The sequence below is a fragment of the Fringilla coelebs genome (assembly GCF_963513975.1).
Source record: "Fringilla coelebs genome assembly, chromosome: 4".
NCBI lineage: Eukaryota > Metazoa > Chordata > Aves > Passeriformes > Fringillidae > Fringilla > Fringilla coelebs.
This window is the reverse complement of record NC_140032.1, coordinates 2,833,622-2,856,307: the sequence shown is the minus strand read 5'-3', so window position 1 is coordinate 2,856,307 and position 22,686 is coordinate 2,833,622. Positions and strand designations below refer to the sequence as shown.

Sequence of the window (22,686 nt, the reverse complement as noted above, 5' to 3'; positions counted from 1 at the left end):
GAAGTAATTACATCTGCACCACACATCTAAAGAAAATATTATCACATTGCCTTCCAAATTCTATAATTAGCTCCTGCAAGATGTGTGCCAGGGGCTTGATCATTCCGTGTACGTTGGCTTCAGAGCCAGGCACAGACACAAGGAGGGTTTTTTTTTCCATTTGCCAGCTAGGAAAATATTTGGGAGTTTAGTGTGGCAGCTGACCTGAGTCCCCCTGGAAAGGGCAGCTCTGAGGGTTTGTAAAGAGTGAAATATTTTCCTGGTCTCCCTCGGTGCCTGCCAGGCCGTGGGGATCCAGCAGGAGGGCAGGAGTGGCAAAGCCAGAGCTTGGCTTTCCCTCCTCCTTCAAATACTCTTTGATTTCTGCCCTGATGCTCTGAACCTTTTTTCCCCTCGCTAAATAAATGACCTGATTTGCAGGGAGGTGTTGCCCTCACAGGTTCCTGGGCTCTCTGCTCTGTCATACAAAATAAACCCCAGCTTTGGACTTCAGAACCGACTCTGGGCTTTGAACACTTCTCCCTTCCCTCCAGATCCTCAGCAAAAGGAAAAAAAGAGGCTTTGAACTGGAAGCAGAGGCTGCAAAGCTCTTGGTTTGATGGAGGGCTTTTCATGTGGAGCTGGAGATGGCCACGGGACAAGCTGGCAGCACGAGGGCAGGGATGGATGGGGGGATGGATTTGGTTTCCTTCTGTTTCCCATTTGCTCATAAGCAGCCTGGGAGCCCTGGAAAGCACCAGCAGCTCTGCTGCAAACAAAACACTCAGGAGATTTCTCCACATCTCCTCCAGCAACGACTTCAGCTGGGAAGTGGGGCTGTGCACGCCCAGGAGAGTGGGAGGGAGTGCCAAAATCCCAAGGGCTGGGTGAGAAAACGGCTGTGTTGTGTGTGTGAGAGAGCCTGTGAGTGTGAGAGCGTGTGTGCAGCTTGGATAAACCATCCCCAAGTGGGAAAACATCCTCTCTGTGCTGGCCTCCTGGAGTGGGGCGCTGACAGCTCCTCCCTGATCCTCAGTTTGGTGTTGTTCCCGCTCAGAAGATGCAGGGAATGGAGGATGGGGAGGGAGGAGGCTCCAAAGCTCAGCAGAGCCCTCCTTAGGGCCAGACCTAATGAAACCTGTGAGGAATGAATGACCCAGGGGACACCCAGAGGTGAGACCTGCCCAAATTACCATTCTGCTCCTGTTCATGACCAATCCCAGGAGCTGCTGGATGTGCCAGGGATCAGAAATGTTCTTCCCAGGAGAGGAAAACCCAGAGTCAGAAAGCAAGCATGGAAATAAACCCCATGATGTCTCTACTGAGATACCTCCAGCCCCTCTTGGGCTTTTCTCCAGCACCCTGTGATTGATATAAAACCTTTTTCCATTGCCCCAGTCAGCCTGAGGATCATCACAACTGAGTCAGGCTGGTTTGGCTTGGAAGGGACCTTAAAACCCATCCAGCCATGGCAGGGACACCTTCCACTGTCCCAGGCTGCTCCAAGCCCAGTCCAGCCTGGCCTGGGACATTTCCAAAGTTGTGACAGCCACAGCTTCTCTGAGTAACCTGTGCCAGGGCCTGCCCACCCTCCCAGGGTGGCATTTATTCCCAATATCCCATCTAACCCTGCCCTCTGGCACTTTGCACCCATTCCCCACCTCCAAAGCCCCCCTGCAGCTCTCTTTTAGCCCCTCTAGGTGCAGGTTTTGTGACTTTCAGAGCTCACCTGAGCTTTGCAGAGCTCCCACCATGCACTGATGGGGTGCTGGTGTGTGGCTGCACCTTTGGGGACACAAAGCTGCTGGCCTTGTCCTTCTGCCCTCACCCTGCTCACGTCTGCTTTTCACTGCTTCCCTCCCAGTGCTCCTGGGGAATCCCTAAAAAAAAAACAACCCAAAAAAACCAATCTCTTCTTTGGGAGTTTTCCCTCTTCAGCAGCAGTGCCTCGGGGGGAAGGTGGGGATGATACCCCAGGGGTGGAGAGGGGTGGAGTGGGAGCAGGGAGAAAGGGAAAGCAGCTTTGTCAGTGATTTGCAGGGGAGGAAACGAGCTCCTGTGTGGTTGGGGGGTTTCATTGTGAACATGGGGGTGCTGGGGAGGGGCTGGGAACACAAACCCTGAGAGGAGCCCTGAGGGAGCTGGGGGTGCTCAGCTGGAGAAAAGGAGACTCAGGGGTGCCCTCATCACTCTCACAGCTCCTGAAAGGTGCCTGTGCTCAGCTGGGCTGGGCTCTGTCTCCAGCAGCACTGACAGAACCAGAGCACACAGCCTCGAGCTGTGCCGAGGGAAATACAGGTTGGATATTAGGGAAAAGTTTTTTAGAGAAAGAGTGATAAAGTTCTGGAATGTTCTGCCCAGGGAGGTGGTGGAGTCTCCATCCCTGGGTGTGTTTAACAAAGCCTGGATGTGGCACTGGGGGCCAGGGTTGAGTTGGGGTGTTGGGGCTGGGTTGGACTGGATGGTCTTGGAGGTCTCTCCCAACCTGGTCATTCTGTGAGTTCTGTGAGTTTGTGATTCTGTGATTTCTGTGATTTCTGTGATTTGTTGTTTCTGTGAATTCGATGATTTTGTGATGCTGTGAATTCTGTGAATTCGGTGATTCTGTGAATTCTGTGATTCTGTGAAATCTGTGAATTCTGTGATTTCTGTGAATTCTGTGAATTCTGTGATCCTGTGAATCCTGTGAATCCTGTGAATCCTGTGAATTCTGTTATTTTGTGATTCTGTGAATCCTGTGAATCCTGTGAATTCTGTGATTTCTGTGTTTCTGTGGATTCTGTGAATTCTGTGATTCTGTGGATTCTGTGAATTCTGTGATTCTGTGAATTCTGTGAATCCTGTGAATCCTGTGGATTCTGTTATTTTGTGATTCTGTGAATCCTGTGAATTCTGTGAATTCTGTGATTCCATGAATCCTGTGAATTCTATGAATTCTGTGATTTTGTGATTCTGTGAATCCTGTGATTTCTGTGATTCTGTGGATTCTGTGATTTTGTGATTCTGTGAATCCTGTGAATTCTGTGAATTCTGTGATGCTGTGAATTCTGTGATTCTATGAATCCTGTGATTTCTGTGATTTCTGTGATGCTGTGAATCCTGTGATTTTGTGATTCTGTGAATTCTGTGATTTCTGTGATTCTGTGGATTCTGTGATTTTGTGATTCTGTGATTCCTGTGATCCTGTGAATCCTGTGAACTCTCTGCTGGATGTATGCTCAGATGTGATCACCTTTAGAGGTTCTTTCCAAGCTCCACCATTCTGTGGCTTGATGCTTTCAAAGGAATGCAGCAATTCCCAGCTGGGGCTGTCCATCCACGCTGAGCCAGCCCAGAACCTGTGGCCCAAACCCAGGCAGAGATTCCTGGTGCTTTGTGCAAGGATTTGCCAGAGGAGGAGGCTGCAGCACCACCTGCTCTCTGCACTCCTCAGCTTTCTTCTCATCCCTACCTCGAGCTGGGGGAAGCAGAATTCCTCAGGCATGCATGGAAAATGGGCAGCACTTGTGAAACAAGCTCCAGAGGAGCTTGGCACATGTTCCAGGCTTGCACTTCATCTGTTTGGGACAGAGCTCACCCTGGCACAGCATCCTCATTAATTTCTCTGAGCTGGGAGCAATCCCACTCCGTTCATCTCACCTGTGCTGCTGACAGGGGCTGCCCTGGGATCTGCCTCTGCACACACCAGGAGGATTCCCAGCCTTTTTCCTCGGTAGTTTTGGGGTTTTTTTTAATGAATCGGTGCTGACAAATTGCTCAGGCATTCCCAGGAGCAGCAGTGGCTTTGGAGCAGCATTTCAGACAGGAACAAATGACACACAGGTGTGGAGCTGCATCCTTTTTTTCATTTTTTTAGCAAAAAAAAACCCATCAGGAAGAAGATGAAGGTAAAAATAAGGGAGAAAAGGAAGAACCCCCTTCCTCAGGCAGTGGTTGGTGGCCTGGAGAGCTCCCTGCTGTGGGATGATGTTCAGGGTTTGAGGGGAAGCTTGGCAAGTTCATGGACTGGAAATCCACCAGGATCTGCTGTAAATTGCACAGGAGGCAGATTTGGGAGTATTGAGGGGATATAAAGCAGGCTGTCAGAGTCACCCTTTTCTACCTATCCCTGCCCATTGCTGACAGAATTGTTGAGGTTGGGAAAGACCTCTGAGCCCAAAAATTCACATTGATTCTCATCCCTAGAACATCAAGTGCCCCCATTGTGTCCCAGGAAATGCAACAGACTGTGCAGGAAGAGCTGTGAAAATTCAAAATGTTGTCATCTGGAGGTGCTTGTGCTCATGATTCCACAAAAAAAAACCCAAAACCCCCAAATCCCCCAAAAACCCAAACAAACAAAAAACTAAACCAAAAAAACCCAAACAGACAAAAAAAACCCCAAAAAACCCAAAAAAAACCCACCAAAAAAAACCCCAAATAAACAACAAAAACCCCCCCAAAAACCCCCAAAACCCCAAATAAACAACAAAACCCCCAAAAAACCCCAAAAACCAAGCCCCCCCAACAATGCAAACCACACAAACCACCAAACACCTCCATATTTTGCTAAACTAAACAAAACCGTGGAGTTTTCCAGGCTGAGGATGGATTAGCTGTCATGAAAGCAGCGAAATCTGCACGGCAGGACAAGAAATTCCTCTGCAGCAGGAAGGTGGGATGGTGGGGAAGGGGAGATGGAGGCTGATTTTTTGGGCAGGCCGTGGGAAGGAGGAGGCTGCTCCTCCCATCAGGAGATGCTGAAGGTCCCAATTCCCTGGGAAGGACTGGAGGAAGAGCCTGGTGGAGCCCAGGCCACCCTGAATGTGATTTCCCTGGACACAAGGAGAGGAAAGGCTGTCCCAGGGCTCAGCTGGAAGCTGGAGAAGTCCCATGATGTCCCTTTTGCAGGTGGAGGGGACACGGCCATCGTGCTGTGCCCTTAGAGCCAGGAGGAAAGAAAACCCTGGAAAAGCTCTCTGTGATTTGCTGAGGAGCTTTAAAACTTGGTCCATGTGCATTTGGAGAAGGGGGAGCACCCTGGGGCAGAGAGAAGGAACAGGCAGAGCTTGGGGAAAAACATCTGGAGGGGCTGGAGAGAGCCCAGGGAAGGGAGCAGAGCTGGGGAAGGGGCTGGGGTCCAGGAGGGGCTGAGGGAGCTGGGCAGGGGCTCAGCCTGGAGCAAAGGAGGCTCAGGGGGGACCTTGTGGCTCTGCACAGCTCCTGCCAGGAGGGGACAGCCAGGAACAGGGACAGGAGCAGAGGGAACAGCCTCCAGCTGTGCCAGGGGAGGTTTAAATTGGATATTTGGGAAAATTTCCACCCCAGAAGAGTGGTCAGGCACTGGCACAGCTGCCCAGGGTGAATCCCCATCCCTGGAGGGGTTTAACAGCCCTGTGGATGTGGCACTTGGGGACATGGTCAGTGCTGGCCTTGGCAGTGCTGGGGGAATGGTTGGACTGGATTATCCTGGAGGGATTTTCCAAGCTGAACAATTCTGGGATTCTCTCTGTGCACTTTGCTTTGTCTCGGTGGCTCTCACAGCCCCGTGACCCTGCTTCCCCCATCCCCTCCTCCCAGGGATCCCCACCCCGTGAGACTGGCACCTGCTGGCCTTGGAAAAGCTCCTCAAGTCCTTCTCCAAGCAAAGCACTGCTGAGATGCCTCTGGGGGAGGAGGGAGAGGGGTTAAACCCCCCCCCAAAAATGGTCAATGGTCCTAAAAATAGCCAGGCTGTTCCTGCTCCCATTGACTCACCCCTCACAGATCATAAACCCCTGAGTCCCAGCAGGGGCTGGGGGGATCATCCTTCCCTGCTCTGCTCCAAACTGAGCTTGTTTGTGTGCAGAGTGACCTGGGGACAGCCCTGCAGGGCTGGCAGGGGCACTGGGCTGGGCACCCTCAGCCTCTTCTGCTTCTCCTGCCTTCTCCTGGGGTGTTTTTGGGGCTCAGCCCTGCCACTGGGGGTTCTGTGCCTGCAGGAATTGGGGCCAAGCAGGAATTGGGACCTTGTGTGTGTCCATTCCCACCCCACGGGATTTCGGGGGGCTCTGGTTTGACTCCCACTCCCTCCTGCTGCTCTCAGCCCTCTCCCATCCCCTCCCGGTGCCAGAGCTTTAACCCCACATGGGAACAGCTCCAAACGCCTCTCCAAGAGCCTCACTCAGAGCTCCCACCTAAAGAACAGGAATGAAGGGAAAAAAACAAATTATTTGGGAGGTGTGGGGAGCGGGGTCTGTCCAGCTGCCTCTGGGGTCACAACCTCTGAAAGCCACCAGGAGCCCTCACAGCCACCAGGAAATGGGGCAGAGGAAGGGGATCCATGGTCCTTTGGTGCCAGCCAACCCCCCCTGCCCTGCAGGAGACTTCCCACCAGGAGCTGACCCCTCTCCAGCGCCCAGATCCTCGTGATCCTCACCCAACATTCCCAAAACTCTGCACCTCTCCCACCAAGAGGAAGGATCTGCTCACAGCTGCCCTGCTCAGCCCCAGCAGAGCAGAGACCCCCATCCCACAGCTGGCCTCAAAGGAAAGGTTCTCACCGATGTTTTGGGAGCTGTTTCCTTCCCCTGCCCTCCTCCAGAATAGCTTTTTGTCTTCGGGTTTATTTTCTTTGTTGCCTCATAAAGGTTTGACCCTGGCTGTTTTGAATGGCCCGGGAGGCAGCATTGAATTCCTCCTGGGATGTGGCTGCCTCGGGCAGGGGAGGGAGGAGGGAATTTCATTGTGTCCAACCTTCGGGGGAGGCGGAAAAGCAGCGAATTCTCCTTCTCCTGCTTCTGTTCCTGCCCTGTCCCCTGCCCCTCCAGCCACCCCCACTCGTGTCACTTGTCCCTGGCAGAGCTGCTGGGTGGCAGCTCCACCAGCACAGCTCCTGTGCCCTGGGAAATTGGGATATCCATGCCCTGCCCTGCCTCTTCACCCCTCTGCTGCAGCCGAGCAAAGTCACCACAAAATCCCCGTGGATCCCTCAGATGGAGCCCAGCTGCTTCTTGTGTGTGTGCAATGTCTTAAAATAAAAAATAAAATAAAATAAAATAAAAAAAATTTAAAAAAAGAAAAATAAAATAAAATAAAATAAAATAAAATAAAATAAAATAAAATAAAATAAAATAAAATAAAATAAAATAAATAAAATAAAATAAAATAAAATAAAATAAAATAAAATAAAATAAAATAAAATAAAATAAAATAAAATAAAATAAAATAAAATAAAATATCTGGTTGATCACAGAATTCACAGAATGACCAGGTTGGAAGAGATCTCCAAGATCATCCCAGCCCCAGCCCCTCAGCCAAACCCTGGCACCCAGTGCCACATCCAGGCTTTGCTAAACACACCCAGGGATGGGGACTCCAGCACCTCCCCGGGCAGAACATTCCAGAACTTTATCCCTCTTTCCATAAAAAACTTTTTCCTGACATCCAACCTGATGTGGCCTCCTGACCCACCAAAGGGTCTTGGAGAGCTCAGTTTTCATTTGGGCTCTCTCTTTTCCACCCAAAATATTTAACAACCAACACTGGCAACCAAGGGAAAATTTCTTGGCATTCTGGCTCAATAAAGCTGTGGAATTTACTGCACAATTCAGTTTGCAGTTGGCCACATCAGGTCTCTCCTGGATGCTCACACACAACAGGGAGGAAGTGATTTTTAATTTGATTTTACAAAATTAGGAGCAGCAAAATAACGTCAGCAGCGTTGCCTGTCCTCAAGCTGGGGATCAGAAAATCGCTGATAACAATGAAGGGGGAGAAAAAAAAAGAAGCTCAATAATTTCTGTTCTGCCTTTGGAAAAAAGCAGGCTGATGTTCTCATATTGCACAGGGACAAGGAAGTGCTTTCTAGTCCATTAGTAACCCAGGAAGACACTAAATGGCATGGCCTGAGGAGAAACATTTTTAAACAGCAGGTTCAGATTAATTTGCTCCCAAGAGCCCCGTGGAAGCAGGACAAGGAGAGGTCTGGGCTGCTGCTCATCCTCTCTAAGAAGTCCTGGGATTTCTCTCAGATCCCAGAAGAGGGGAAAGATGATAATTACAGGGCAATATTAAAAAAAATGAAAAAAAAAAAGGTGGGGAATGAAGAATTGGAGTGATGCAGCTTAGCCTGGTAGAAAGGGATGCAGGATTCGAGGGATGGAGCGTGGGAAGCTGTCAATATAAATAGATGGCTCATAAAAAACCAGAATTTCACAGACTCCTGCAGCCTCACCAGGGGCAGGGCTGGATCAGGGCACCCCAGCAGCACCACAGATGGAAATGTGCCCGTGTGAGGAGCTTTGGTTTGGGGTGTTGTTTAAAAAATGAGTTATTCCAGAAGCAAGGAATGGTTTGGGTGGGAAGGGACCTTAAGGCTCATCCCATCCCACCCCTTGCCATGGGCAGGGACACCTCCCACTGTCCCAGGCTGCTCCCAGCCCTGTCCAACCTGGCCTTGGGCACTGCCAGGGATCCAGGGGCAGCCCCAGCTGCTCTGGGCACCGTGTGCCAGGGCTCAGCACCACCCTCCAGGGAAGGATTCCTTCCCAGTGTTTAGGTAAATCTGCCCTCTGGCAGTTTACAGCCATTCCCTTTGCTGTCCCTCTCCTTTCATCCCTGAATTTCACCACGGGCAGTGTTGGATCCCGACTGGATCCCAGGGACTGGCACAGGGATGTTCCTCCCTCCTCCCTGTGCAGCTGCTGCTCGGAGGAAAAGGGGCTGGGGAGATGAGGATCTCACTGATCCCATCCCAGAGCTCTTCAGGGATGCCTCCCACCCAAAGCTGTCTTTGGATCCCCCCGAAGGTTTGCTGCCATCAGAGGACGCTGTCCCTGATCCTGCCCGCTCCCTCCTCGCTCACTCTCATGCTGTTTCATCCTCCACGAGTTTGTGGCAGGGAATTTCCAGAAGGGACTCATGACCTCTGAGCAAAGCTGCTTCACTTGGTTTGTCTTTAAACCCAGTGTTTGAGTCATCTGCAGTTGCATTTTGAGGCAGAGTGGAATCACATCCTCAACCCATTTTAGGCTCTGCAATAGCTACTCTGGACATTTTGGTGGCTCTGAGGCACTCCAGGGGTTAAAAACCTCCGCACCAGGCTGTGGCTCCCCTCTGGAAATTCCTCTGCAGCTGCAGGAATCCCCGGGACACCAGCAAAAGGTGTCCCTGGAGCAGGAATCACCTCCCTGCTGCCATTCCCACCTCCTCCCAGGGACCCGCTGGCCACTGGCCGCCCCCGGGGAGGCAGAATCCCCCAAGGTAATTCATGCCAATTACTGCAATCAGCTAATTAGCAAACAAGATCGATTCAAATGAAGTTGCGGTGTCAACAGCTATTATGCAAGCTTGTGTTTGCCGGAGGAAAGGCATCCAGAGAGTCCCGGCGGTCAGAGAGCCCTCGGGGCTGGGAATTGAGGAGAGGTCAAAGGGATGTGGGGGGTAGCAGGGAAATTAAGGGAAAAAAAAAAAAAACAACCCAGCGTTGAGACAAATTAAGGAGGAAAAGTGTTGAGAATGGAAAGTGAGGCAGTAATTGCTTGTGAACACAAAGGGGCGGACGGAGAGGGATGATTCCCACCAGCCAGGCTGCGATGAGAACCCAGATCTTCACCGGGGAATTAATCCGGCTCCTCTCTAGGGATCCCCCAAAAGGTGGGAAGCAGGGGAGCTTCTCCCGCCTGGAAAATTCCAGGGTGAAACACCCTGGGAAGAGCTCAGTGCCACGGGACACGCAGCAGCCCCGGCCCTGCGGTGATTTTGGGAGCGAGCGGCCGGCCCGGGCTTGCCTGGGATGCGGCGAGGGAATTCCAGCCAGGCTGGCTCCATCATTTCTCCTCCGGGAAGCGCAAGCCTGAAGGTGGATGAGGGTGGGACACCCCGGTGTAAAGCCTGCAGAGACATCTGCTAATCCTCTCCTAAACCCCTGGGATGGATTTAAAGGGCGTTTTTGTCGCTCGCCCCCGGGATCAAGATCCTTAGAGGATAAGCGTCCGAAGGAAATGAAGGGATTCTTGTCCCTGCGGCGGGGCGTGAAAGGGAGACGCTGCTCCCGCTGGGATGTCACCTCCCTGTGCTGGCCTAAGGGGAATACAGGCTGGATATCGGGAAAGAGTTTTTTACAGAAGGAGTGATAAAGTTCTGGAATTTTCTGCCCTGGGAGGTGGTGGAGTCCCCATCCCTGGGTGTGTTTAACAAAGCCTGGATGTGGCACTGGGTGCCAGGGCTGAGTTGAGGTGTTGGGGCTGGGCTGGACTCGATGGTCTTGAAGGTCTCTTCCAACCTTGTGGTTCTGTGAATTTGTGATTTCTGTGAATTCTGTGAATCCTGTGATTCTGTGAATTCTGTGAATTCAGTGATTTCTGTGATTCTGTGCATTCTATGATCCTGAGATCCTGTAGATTATGTGATTCTGAGAATTCTGTGATTCTGTGAATTCTATGATTTTTGTGATTCTGTGAATCCTGGAAATCCTGCGAATCCTGTGATTCTGTGAATTCTGTGATTCTGTTGATTCTGTGAATCCTGTGAATTCTGTGATTCTGTGCATTCTATGATCCTGTGATCCTGTAAATTATGGGATTCTGAGAATTCTGTGAATCCTATGATTTTTGTGATTCTGTGAATTCTGTGAATCCTGTGATCCTGTGATCCAGTGAATTCTGTGATTCTGTGAATTCTGAGAATTCTGTGATCCTGTGCATTCTATGATTCTGTGATCCTGTAGATTATGGGATTCTGAGAATCCTGTGAATCCTGTGATCCTGTGATTTCTGTGATTTCTGTGAATTCTGTGATTTCTGTGATTTCTGTGATTTCTGTGAATCTTGTGAATTCCAAGAATTCTGTGTTTCTGTGGATTCCGAGAATTCTGTGTTTCTGTGGATTCTGTGATCCTGTGGATTCTGTGATTCTGTGAATTCTGTGGATTCTGTGATCCCATGAATTCTGTGATTCTGCACATTCTATTATCCTGTAGATTATGTGATTCTGTGATCCCGTTATTCTGTGATTTCCATGAATTCTGTGATTTCTCTGAATTCTGTGAATCCTGTTCTCCTGTGATTCCAAGGCCTTGCTGGAATTTGGGCAGGAGCTGGGCTGCCCCCCTCGGGAGCTGCCAGTTGCCCTGGTTTTATCCCAGCAGAGAAACATTATCCAGCAGCCCAAATCTCTGCCTGCCTTTCAAACCCTGGAGGGGGGCAAAATTGCTTTGCACTCCAAAGGCAAGGGTGGAGAGCTGGAGGAAAGGGTTTCCCTGCTTTTTATCCTGGTCAAAGCTGGGGTTGGGGCTGTAACACCATGTCCTGCCTGTCCTCAGCTTCTCTTCTGAGGATGAAAGGGAAAGACGACAACAGATCGATGGGAAACTTCATTAAAGAAGGAAAAATCAAGTTTTCCAGCTGTGAGGAATAACCTCCGAGGGGTGGATGCATCCACACAAACGCTGGGATGGCTGTGCCAGGAACGTGGGCACCCAGGGATGGCTGGGGTGACTGGCAGGGCTTGTTTTTAAAACAAACAGATCCCTTTTATCGCCTGAAACGCCTCACCTCCGCCAGGAGGAAACAAAGAAACGCCACCATCAATCAGCTCTGGAGCTCTTCCCAAAGCCACGTCCCCACCTCCCGGGCTGCTGGAGCCGGGCTGGCTGCTCCTGCTCCCCCCAGCATGGCACAGAGAGGGAAACCATGGAATAATGGCTCCTTTCTTTCCCAGCTATCAGGAATGCACCGCACCTGGTGCCCCTCGGGGAGTGTTTGCTGTCCCGGCGGGCGCCAAGGCCGGATTGTTTGCCCGGGGATTTATTTATTTTATTTTTTTTTCCCTAATGAAATATTATTATTAAAAGCTAATTTGGGCCCCTGAGAGCTCTTGGCTGGCACTGAGGAATGTCAGCAGGCTGGGTCTGGCTGGTGCCAAAGCCCTTCTGGAGCTGCAGGAGATGAGTTGGTCTGGGCTCTGCTGGAAAACAGACAGGGGCATTGCCCACCCCAAACACCTGCAGGTGGCACATGCAGCACTTCAGCTGCAAGGTCGGGTGTGGAAATCCCTCATCCTGGTCCCCAGCTCAGCTCCCAGTCCATACAATCCCTGCAGTGCAGCCTGGCAGGGGGAAACTGAGGTTGAGGAGGGCACCGAGTGCCAGCAGCAGGGAGGAAAAGAGATTAAAAACTTTCCACTCGGGCCTCAACAGCACTGAAACCACTCCTGTGTGTTGGGGACTCCCTGATCCCCAAAGAGATCAGAGCCTGGGGTTTGGAAAAGCCCTGGGAGGGAGGAGGAGTGGGGCAGGCAGGAGGAAGGAGAGGAACACAGTCCTGCTGTGCAGGGGCTGGCTGGGCACCAGCTGGGCAGCAGTGATTTATTATTGACATTGCTGGGTCTCCCTGAGGCTGACACTGTGCTCAGCCTGCTCCTGGAGATGGGGTTTGTGCCCTTGCTGAGCTGCACAGGGTGGGGAGGTGGGTTTTCCTGGCAGAGACCTTTTGGGAATTGTGTTTGTCGGAGGAGGGAGGGATTTGGGTCAAGAACAGATCTTGGTCTTTCCAGAGCCCCCCTCCCCTGGGCAGGGACCACCAGGACCCCCTCCCCTGGGCAGGAGAGCCTTGGGGTGCAGGAGCCTGTGGGGATGCAGCTCTGCCCATCCCATCCCATCCCATCCCAGCATCCCTGATGATTTTGGGGGATGTTTCCAGATGTTTCCATCCTGCCCTTTCTGCCCTGGTGTCTCTGAGCCGCCTTGAGGAGCCAATCCCCACAACAGGGACAGCCTTTCCTGTCTTCCCATTGCACACTTTGGTGCACAGCCTGGCCCAAACAGACACCAGCATGTCCCTGTCCCTGTCCCTGTGTCTGTCCCCTGTCCCCTTGTCACTCCTGGCAGTGCTGGAGGCAGGGACTGCACTGCAGGGGAACGCCTGAGGTGAGGCAGCCACTCCTGCCATGCCAACATCTCCTCTGGGATGGCTTGGCTGCTCCTCCAAGAGCTTGCCAAGGGCAGAGCCAGGGATGTAATGAAGGCAGCAGCCCATGGGGAGTGCAGGAGCCTGTGCTAGATCAGCTGATATAATTAGAAAGCAGGGACAAGGAGATGAGCTCCTGTGCCCAAAAGCTGGGCTGCTTTTCCCAGCTCCAGCAGCTGGGCTAAGAAAAGCTCTGACCTCCCCCTGTGCCTGGGGACACTGCCATGGTTTGGGGACACTGCCATGCTTTGGGGACACTGACATGGCTGGGGACACTGCTGTGACCTCCCCCTATGCCTGGGGACACTGCCATGCTTTGGGGCACAGGGAGGAGCTCCCACATCCCAGCTTTTCCAGGGATGGGGCATCCACAGCTGCTCTGGGTGACTCCCACCACCATCACCTCAGCCAGGCAGGGTCATCTCACCCCCTCAGCTTGGCCCACCAGGACTGGGCAGTGTCTCCAAGGTGACTTTGCCAACCAGCTCCATGTCCAGGTTGTGTTTTGGTTCAGGCAAGAGCCCCCAAATGGCCCCCAAATGACCCCAAATGGGCCCCCAAATGACCCCAAATGACCCCAAATGGGCCCAAAAGGACAACTTGCTTGCAAAACCCCCAGGTCAAGCCTGTGGTGCTGATGGGGAGATGGTGGATTTGTTTGGGAGCATCTCCACCAGGTGAGGTGACAGACTGGGAGAGCTGGGGGTGTTCAGCTTGGAGAAGAGAAAACTCTGGGGAGATCTTCCAGCGCCTTCCTGTGCCTAAAGGGCCTCCAAGAGAGCGGGAGAGGGACTCAGATGGGATATTGGGGGAAATTCCTCCCTGTGAGGTGGGGAGGCTCTGGCACAGGTGCCCAGAGAAGCCCCTGGATCCCTGGAAGTGCCCAAGGCCAGGTTGGACAGGGCTTGGAGCAATCTGGGATGGTGGGAGGTGTCCCTGCCATGGCAGGAGGTGGGATGAGATGGTTTTAAGGTCCAGTCCATGAAATCCCAACCCCACAAGCCAGAGTGTCCCCGTGGAAGAGAGAACTGGATGAGAGATGATCTCCATCCATCTGCAAACCCTCCTGGAGTCCTCTGGCAGCACTGACCCCCCCAGACAACCCCCAAAACCTCCAAAGTGACCTCACAGCGAGGATTGAATGGGATTTGGCAGCAGGGGAAGGCAGGCTGGCCCTTTGGGCAGTGCAGAACACACCTGGGCAGGCTGAGCTGGGTCTGCAGGCTGGGTCTGGCTGTCCCAAAGCCCTCCTGAGCTGCAGGAGATGAGTTTGTCTGGGCTCTGCTGGAAAACAGACAGGGGCATTGCCCACCCCAATATTCCTGCTGGGTTTCTGGGAGAGGTTTGGAGAGGAAGGAATGGACTCTTCTCAGGGCTGGAGGGAACAGAGAGAGAGGAAGAGAGCCAGAGACAGACACAGGCTCTGCAACAACCAAGTTGTAGAAATAACCTTGTACAAGAAGAAATCCTGAGCCTACAAAGAAGATCAGTCCTGTGGGTGCTGAGGAGAGGCACAGGGTGCAGGATGAGACCCAGCCCACTGCACTGGGCTCATTCTCACCTCCCCTCCTAAATAAACCCTCCATCCCATCCTGCTCCCAGCTTTTGGCATCACTCCCCAGACCTTCCCAGCAGGAATTCCCTCCAGTGCTGGACAGACAGACAGTCACTGCTTATCCCAGGTTTCCATTCCTGCTTTGGATCATTATTTTTCTTGCTGGTGCTGGGCTTCCAGAGGAAAGCAGATCTTTGGGCCACACACCAAGGGATTTGGTTAATTCCTCACCCACAGAAGCACAGATATTTATTTAAAAGCTCCTCTTGTTATGTTACTTGGCAACTTCTGAGCCCGTGTGTTTCTGCAGCTGATAAATATTTGTGAGGTTGGTTGTGTGAAGAGCAGCATGTGTTAATGATCTGATTGCCTTTTTCCTGGGCTCCCTGCAAAGGGAAAGGGCTCTGCTGCCCACTGGGGCCACAGGAGCTGGAGGTGCTGGGCAGCTCACGAGCCCAGGTGTGCTCAGGTGGGCAGGAGGATTTTTTCAGCACTGGGGTGGCAGCAGGGGCAGGGCAGTGCCTGTCCCCTGTGCTGGCACTGCTGGGACATCTCCTGTCCTGGGGAAACTTCTGGGCCTCTCACAATGAGAAAGACCTGGAGGGGCTGGAGAGGATCCAGGGAAGGGAGCAGAGCTGGGGAAGGGTCTGGAGCCCCAGGAGGGGCTGAGGGAGCTGGGCAGGGGCTCAGCCTGGAGCAAAGGAGGCTCAGGGGGGCCCTTGTGGCTCTGCACAGCTCCTGCCAGGAGGGGACAGCCAGGGGGGTCGGGCTGTGCTCCAGGGAACAGGGACAGGAGGAGAGGGAACGGCCTCAGGGGGATCCAGAGGAGGGTCAGGGTGGACATTGGGATAAATTTCCTCATGGAAAGGGTTGCCAAGCATTGGCAGGGGCCATCCAGGGAGGAGGTGGAGTCACAGTCCCTGGAGTCACCCAAGGAATGAGTGGATGTGGCGCTCAGAGCTCTGGTTTCCTTGGGGTGCTGGGTGGTGGTGTTGGGTCCAAGGTTGGTGCTCAGTGATCCCAGAGGTTTTTTCCAGTCTGAGTGAGTCTGGGATTCTGGGATTCCACCTGTCTAACCCTGGAGCAGCCTGCTGGCTCTGGAGCTTCTCACTGGCCTGTGATGAGGATGCTTTGGCTCTGAAGGAAAGAGAGGCTCAGACAAAACTGCCTCAGGAAGCAGAGAAAGCCAACAGGACCCACATCTTCATGGCAAACCCCCGTTTTTGTGAGATGGAAACTCAGCCACAATCCCTGAGAACCTGATCCCCAGCCTTGCAGCCCTGCAGGAATTCTGCAGCTCCTGCATGGCTCAAGGGGACTTTGAGCTGCCTCTGCCAGGACAGCTCCTGGCTCCAGCCTGGATCACAAGGCACGAGCCATCCCAACCTCCTGAGAGCTGCCTTGCAGTTACCTTTGCTTTCCTTGCTCTTCAGGGAGCTCCTTGGACCTTCCTCCCACCCATGGAGGCTCAGCCTGCTCCATTCCCCCACGGAGGTGCCTGAGAGCTGAGTGTTGGGTGCTGTGGGGAAGCACCTGGGTTATTTCAGGATTGCTTGGTCCACCACCACCATCCCTAACCTACCTTGTCCTGCTGGAACTGTGATTTGGGATGGGAGGGACAGGGGATGCCACTCCCTAGACCTTGGAAAGGGCTCCCACAACCAGAGGATGAATCCAGGGGTTTAACCCAGCGTGGCTTTAGCCATGGAGCAGAGGTGTGGGGGAGCCAGAGGGGCTGGGGGGGTCCCTGCCTGCTCCCCAATCCCAGGGACAGGGATGTCTGGGCTCCTGGCCTCGTGCCTCCATCTCACTTTCAGATCCCTCAAATAATAACCGTGTTTGCCAGCTCCTGTGACGGGAATGACTAATGGGAAAGATCCTCTGTGAAGGGAAACGAGAAATCTCTTCGTTTCACCCTTTGTTTGCTGGAATTCTCTGACAGCCCCGGGCATGGCTCAGTTCCTCTTCGGGAGAAAGCAGATTTTTAAACCCTTCAACAGCTCCAGCAACACCCTCTTAACTCTCAGCCTTCCCCTTCGGGGTATAACTCCCTTCAGAAACTTTTTCTCAGCCAGTTTATCCACATTCCTGCTCCGTCCACATGGAGCTCCGACAGCTGATGCAACGTGGTTTTCACAGTGCGTGTGGAAAACACCCTCCCCGTCTGCCTGGGCTTTCTGCAAGTCAGGGGACCTGTCTTCCTGCCTCTTTTCCCGTTTTTCCCCGGGATGGGTGATCAAAGGTGCCCTTCTCGTGGTGATGGAAGCAGCGGGGGATGCCCGGGGCTGATGCTGCAGCTCCCAGGGACGGGGGGGCTCTCCCAATCCCCCTCTTGTAGGACAGGCTGCTGCTCTCTCCCAGATACCCACAGCCAGATGTGGGGCTTTCAGATGCTCCTTTTACATCTGAGGGGGCTGGGAATTGATCCCTGGGGACGCCAGCAAGGAAGAGTTGGAGGAGGAGGAGAAGGAGGAGGAGGAGGAGGAGGGGATCCCTTCCCTGCACGGAGAGCTGAAGCCACACAAGCACCGCGCCGCTTTTTAAATGCCCACCAAATGCGAGCCAGCAGGGCCAATTTCAGCCCCTGCACCGTCCCCCCTCTGCCCTGTTGCCATCACAAAGGCGACCCTGGGGACGAGGTGCCCGCTGCCCTTGCGTGAGCCCGGCCGCCGCAGCCGGGGCATCGCACGGCTCCGGCATTTCCACGCCTGTTCTCAGCCCGTTCGCCTCGCAGCCTTTGCAGAAAATAAATTCCCCAGCCAGGCTGAACTCGGATGACAGCATCGCTGCTATATTTAGCCACGCCAGATCGCCGCTCCAACCAGGGCCACACATAAACAAACCCCCGGCGCACCGAGCCCGCCCGGAGAGGGCACGGCCGGGGGATGGAGCAGCCTCCCGCTCCTGCCTGCCCCAAATTTGGGGTGCCCTGCGTTCCCCCTTCATGCCAGCACCTCCCTGCAGGGCTCGGCTGGCACAATTCGCTGCCCGAGCAGCTTTGAGGATGAAGGATGTGCCGGAGGGTGTTCGGAGCTGAGGGAGTTGCCAAAGGTTATCCCGCGGGGCAAGCGGCATCCCCCGGCTGCCGCGGCGCCTCTGGCTCCCAGCTGGAATTCGGGGAGCTGTCGGCATCCCTCCCTCCCGTGGATTGTGCTGTGGGGCAGAAAATGCCAAAAAACGCCCCTCTAGAGCCGTGCCCGCCCTTCCTACCTCCACTGCACATCTCCCTGCAGCCTTCCTGGCTGCTCCTCTCCCTGTCCGAGCCTCTGCCGCGGCGCACGGAGCTGCCCGGGGATCCGCGGGGTGTGGAGCAGAGGGAAGAGGTTGTGGATGTGCGGCAGGGTCCGTGCCTGGCTCGCTGGCAGGCCTTGTCCTCCCTTCTCGGCTCCCCACGGCGGGAAGAGGATGGGGATGCTCAGGGAGTGCTCAGGGGGGGATGCTCAGAGGGTACTCAGGGGCTACTCAGGGGATGCTCAGGGAATGCTCAGGGGATGCTCAGGGGATGATGATCAGGGGGTACTCAGGGAATGCCCAGGGGCATGCCCAGGGGGTACTCAGGGAATGCTCAGGGGATGCCCAGACGTACTCAGGGGATGCTCAAGGTGATGCTCAGGGAGGGATACTCATGGGGTACTCAGAGGATGCCCAGGGGATGCTCAGGGGGTGCTCAGGGGATGCTCAAGGTGATGCACGGGGGGGATACTCATGGGGTACTCAGAGGATGCCCAGGGGATGCTCAGGGAGTGCTCAGGGGATGCTCAGGGGGTGCTCAGGGGATGCTCAGGGGGTACTCAGAGGATGCCCAGGGGATGTTCAGGGGGTACTCAGGGGATGCCCAGGGGATGTTCAGGGGGTACTCAGAGGATGCCCAGGGGATGCTCAGGGAATGCTCAGGGGATGCTCAGGGGGTGCTCAGGGGGTACTCAGAGGATGCCCAGGGGATGCTCAGGGGGTACTCAGAGGATGCCCAGGGGAATGCCCAGGAGGCTGTGGAGCATCCAGCAGCCCCACACCCTCCTCTGGAGCGGAGGGATGGTCTGGCCTGGGGGGCCGCTAGCAGCTACAGGTCCCCAGGCTCTCGCCTCGGCTCCGAGGAGGGGACGGGGTGGCAAGGAGGGTCCCTGCTCCCCCGGGCACACCCAGGGGCGCGGATGGGGCTCTGTGCTGCACTGCAGCAGCTCCAGCCCCGCTCTCTGCCGGGGAGGTGGCAGAGGGGATGCCCACCTTCACCTCCGCCTGCTCCGAGCCCGGCTGCCGGGCCAGCGAGCGGGATGAGCCATCGGGAGCGGAACAAGGCGCTCCTCTCCTGCCGGGGATGGAGCCCGGGACCCCCAGGAGCAGCGGGGTGGGCGTGCACGCGTGGCCCGGGGGCCGCTGCTCCATCCCTGCGAAGCCTCCTCGGGCGATGTCCCGAGCGGGGATGGGGAGGAACGCTGGGTGCCCACGTCCCCGCCAAGCCGGGCAGGCATCGGCGCCTCCCGGGGCGAAGCCTCAGGCGGGGAGCCCCCTGCCATGACGTCCCCCCACGTCCTCCCTCCCTCCCCACCGCCGCTGCTGGGCGAGGGCCACCCAGCACCGAGGCAATGACATAATTCCCAGCAACTGCACGTTAATCACTCGGCCGCCAGCAGCCCTCCGTGCCGCCGATCCAACCCCAGCCCCAGGCACCGCTCCCCTCCCTGACATCACTGCCAAAGAAATAAAGAAATAAATAAGAGAAGGCGAGGGAAAGGTGACGAAGGGGAATAACCGGGCCCTGGCACTGGCACACGAGTCTGCCCCCCCCGCCGCTCCTCCCCGCCTCGCACTCTATTTTTGGGTGCTGTCACATCCCGATGGCCCCGCGGGGCCAAATCCAGGCAGCTGCGACTTTAGGCACAAACACGGCTCCCTCCCCTCCATCACACCCGAAATCGGCGCTGGCAGCCCATCCTCCACCCCACCCCCTCCCCAAAATCCTCCCCTCCCCCCTCCCCAATTACATCTGGGTGGGTGGTTCAGGCGCGCCAAGCTCCAGCATCAGGTCCCCCACCTCTCTCGCCGCGCACGCCACCTCTCCCCACCCCCGGGAGACCCCCCCTCCTCGTCACCCCCCACCCCATGCCACCTCCCCCCTCTCCCAGCACCGCTCCCCAGTTCCTCCCAGTCGCTTCCCAGCGCCGAGCCTTACTCTTGGCGGGGATGCCGGGCAGCGATGGCAGCGCTGGCAGCGATCGGGCCGGGATCAGGGATGGCAGCCGGGCGGCCGCTCCCGTCCGAGGGGTCTCATCTCATTTTGTCCTGTGTCACCAACACACACACTCACACACACACACACACACACTCACTCGCGGCCACGTTTCCCCCCCCTTCTTGCGGCAAACGGCGGCCAGCCCCGACCCCACCCCCTGTCACAGCGGCAGCCTAACAGCGAGGACGGGAGGATGGAGGAGGATCTGCTCGCCTTCCCTTTAACTCTTCCCTCGCCACCCCCCAGGACAGGGCTCTGTCCCCGCGGACCCGGCTGGGGATGCTGGGATGCTGCTCGCACCTCCCCTCGCCTTGTCGTCGTCCCCCACGGGGCTCCGGGATGTTTGGGGTCTGCCGGTGCCCTGGCTCTGTCCCCCGCAGCCTTGTCGTGCCCCCCAAAAAAGAGTCCCCGAACAGAGCTGAGCCCCGGCACGGCTGGGGTTTGAGGGGCACGGGCAGCCCCCGGGTGACAGAGGAGGCTGAGGGGTGGGAGCCAAGTCTGCCTGCCCGGATCCACCATGAAAATCCCATTTTGGTCCCTGTTTCCCCCCATTTCCAGGAGCAGAGCCCTTTGGGGGGGAGGGGGCACAGCCTGAACCCCCGGGGGTCTCCGGTGGGGGTGGGATGGGGATGTAAGGTCGGTGTGGGAGAGGAAACAACTTCTCCCATCCCACGGAGAATCCAAGGACCTGAGCTCGCAGGGGATGGGGACAAACTCCCAAATTCCCTCTTACATGGATGAGCTGAGAAAGGGACACCCAAATGGGCAAGGACTGAAGGCAGGGCTGCTCCTGGCTGTGGCACTGCACAGTGTCTTCTCCAAGGAGGAACGAGAGGTGCCAGAAGGAAAAGGGAAAGGGAAAGGGAAAGGGAAAGGGAAAGGGAAAGGGAAAGGGAAAGGGAAAGGGAAAGGGAAAGGGAAAGGGAAAGGGAAAGCTCATGGTGCTGCCCATGGGGAGGTTGGTGGCACAATGATCCCAGTTGAGGTCCTGCAACACACTCTGCTTCTCCCCTCAGCCTTTCCATGGATGTATGGAGGTGACACCCCTCCTGCTCATCTGTCAGGAGTCCCAGGAGGCAGGAAAGAGGCAGGAAAGAGGCAGGAAAGAGGCAGGAATTGCTGCCACTGAATTCTGCAGCTTTCCAGTGAAAGCAGGGCAGGTAATGAATTATTCCTGCTAATAGTGCTGGCCAGGCCCTCAGCTGCTCCCCCAGAACCTCAGGCTGTGAGTATCTCCCTGCACAGGTTGTTGCTGACGGAGCTCCAGGGGCTGTGTGTGATCCTGCTTGGATGGAAAGGGCAGCTGAGGCTCCCTGATTTACTTACAGCCTTTGAGGACCAGGATTAGACTGGCTGGGCAAAGCCACCTCTGCTGTGGGTGGGATTCTGCTGCTTCCCACCAGCACTGCCAACAATGGAGCAATTTAAATCCTGCATGGACAACTGGGGGGGGTCTGTCCTGTCCTTCCTGGGCAGCCTGGTCTGCTCTGAGCCTGGCAGTGCAGCCTCTTTTGGGGGTCATGCAAGGGTAGGAGGTGTCCTACAGGAAGCTCATGGAGATTTTCATGCTGCTCCAGCTTCAGATGAACCCTGCTCCAATTGTCACCCCAGAAAACACCTCCAGGATTGAGCACCTGATGGGGGATGAGCTCCAGCTGCCCTCTGGAAGGGACACTGGAGTGCTCCTGGACACCCTGAGGGGACAAACAGGGAGCCTGCACTTGTCCTCCTACCCAAAATGGGTCATGCCTAGGCTGGGGCAGGTCCAGTTTTGTAGCTGAGAATCAGAATCACAGAATCATTTAGGTTGGAAAAGACCCCTCAGATCACTGAGTCCAAAAGTCAATCCAGCCCTGCTAAGAGGAGATGCTCTGATGGTGTTACAGCTCCACCAGGCCAGCCCAGCATCCTGCCCCCAGCTGCAGCTGTCCATGGACACCCAAGGAAGACCAAAACAGGTCAATATTTCCTCTTGGCATTCTCCAGCACCTCCAAGGGAGAAGTTTTCCCAGGTCCAGACATTCCTGGGAGCTGAGAACCCTCAGTGTGCTGTGAGTCCATCCCCTGCAAGGTGCTGCCTCCTTGGTGGGTTGAAGCCCAGAGCCTGTAGGACACCCCCATTCCCTCCCATTCCAATCCCTGAGCCTTTTGATAAGGATTATCTTGGGACCAGCACTGGGGCTGCAGGATTTTCACTCTCCCCCTCTACACCAATCCCTCTCCAGGTGCAGGCAGATGCAGATTCCCTGTGGCAGGCTGGGATGAGCTCTCTCCCCAGAGGACATCATCCTCATTCTCATTCTCATCATCCTCATCCTCATCTTCATCCTCATCCTCATCCTCATCCTCATCCTCATCCTCATCCTCATCCTCATCCTCATCCTCATCCTGGCCCTGCTTACATCCTGAGTGGACTTTGTTTTCCCTTATTTGCTGGGTGTTTTGTGTGCAGGGTTTTCACTCTCCTCCTTTACACCAATCCCTCTCAAAGTGCAGGCAGATGCAGATTCCCTGTGGCAGGCTGGGATGAGCTCTCTCCCCAAGGGACAGCACTCTGCCCCCACTCCTCATCCTCATCCTGGCCCAGCTAAAATCCCAAGTTTGGACTTTGTTTTTCTTTATTTGCTGAGTGTTTTGTGTGCAGGATTTTCACTCTTCTCCTTTACTCCAATCCCTCCAAGTGCTTGCAGGTGCAGATTCCCTGTGGCAGGCTGGGATGAACTCTCTCCCCAAGGGAGAGCACTCTGCCCCCACTCCTCATCCCCATCCTCATCCTCATCCTGGCCCTGCTAAAGCCATGAGTGGACTTTGTTTTCCCTTATTTGCTGAGTGTTTTGTGTGCAGGATTTTCACTCTCCTCCTCTATATCAATCCCCCTCCATTCATTGCAGATGCAGATTCCCTGTGGCAGGTTGGGATGAACTCTCTCCCCAAGGGACAGCCCTCTGCCCCCACTCCTCATCCCCATCCTCATCCTCATCCTGGCCCTGCTAAAA

General features: G+C 55.0%; 1 protein-coding gene across 1 annotated transcript in view; it reads right to left on the bottom strand.

The window, feature by feature from the left end:
- The window catches only part of LZTS3 (leucine zipper tumor suppressor family member 3), a 45,505-nt gene extending 25,749 nt beyond the window's left edge, over positions 1-19,756 (bottom strand). The window contains exon 1 of the mRNA XM_084204479.1: positions 19,631-19,756. The gene's annotated coding sequence lies outside the window, so the exon portion shown is untranslated. The remainder of the gene's footprint in view (positions 1-19,630) is intronic.
- Positions 19,757-22,686: the final 2,930 nt, after the last annotated feature.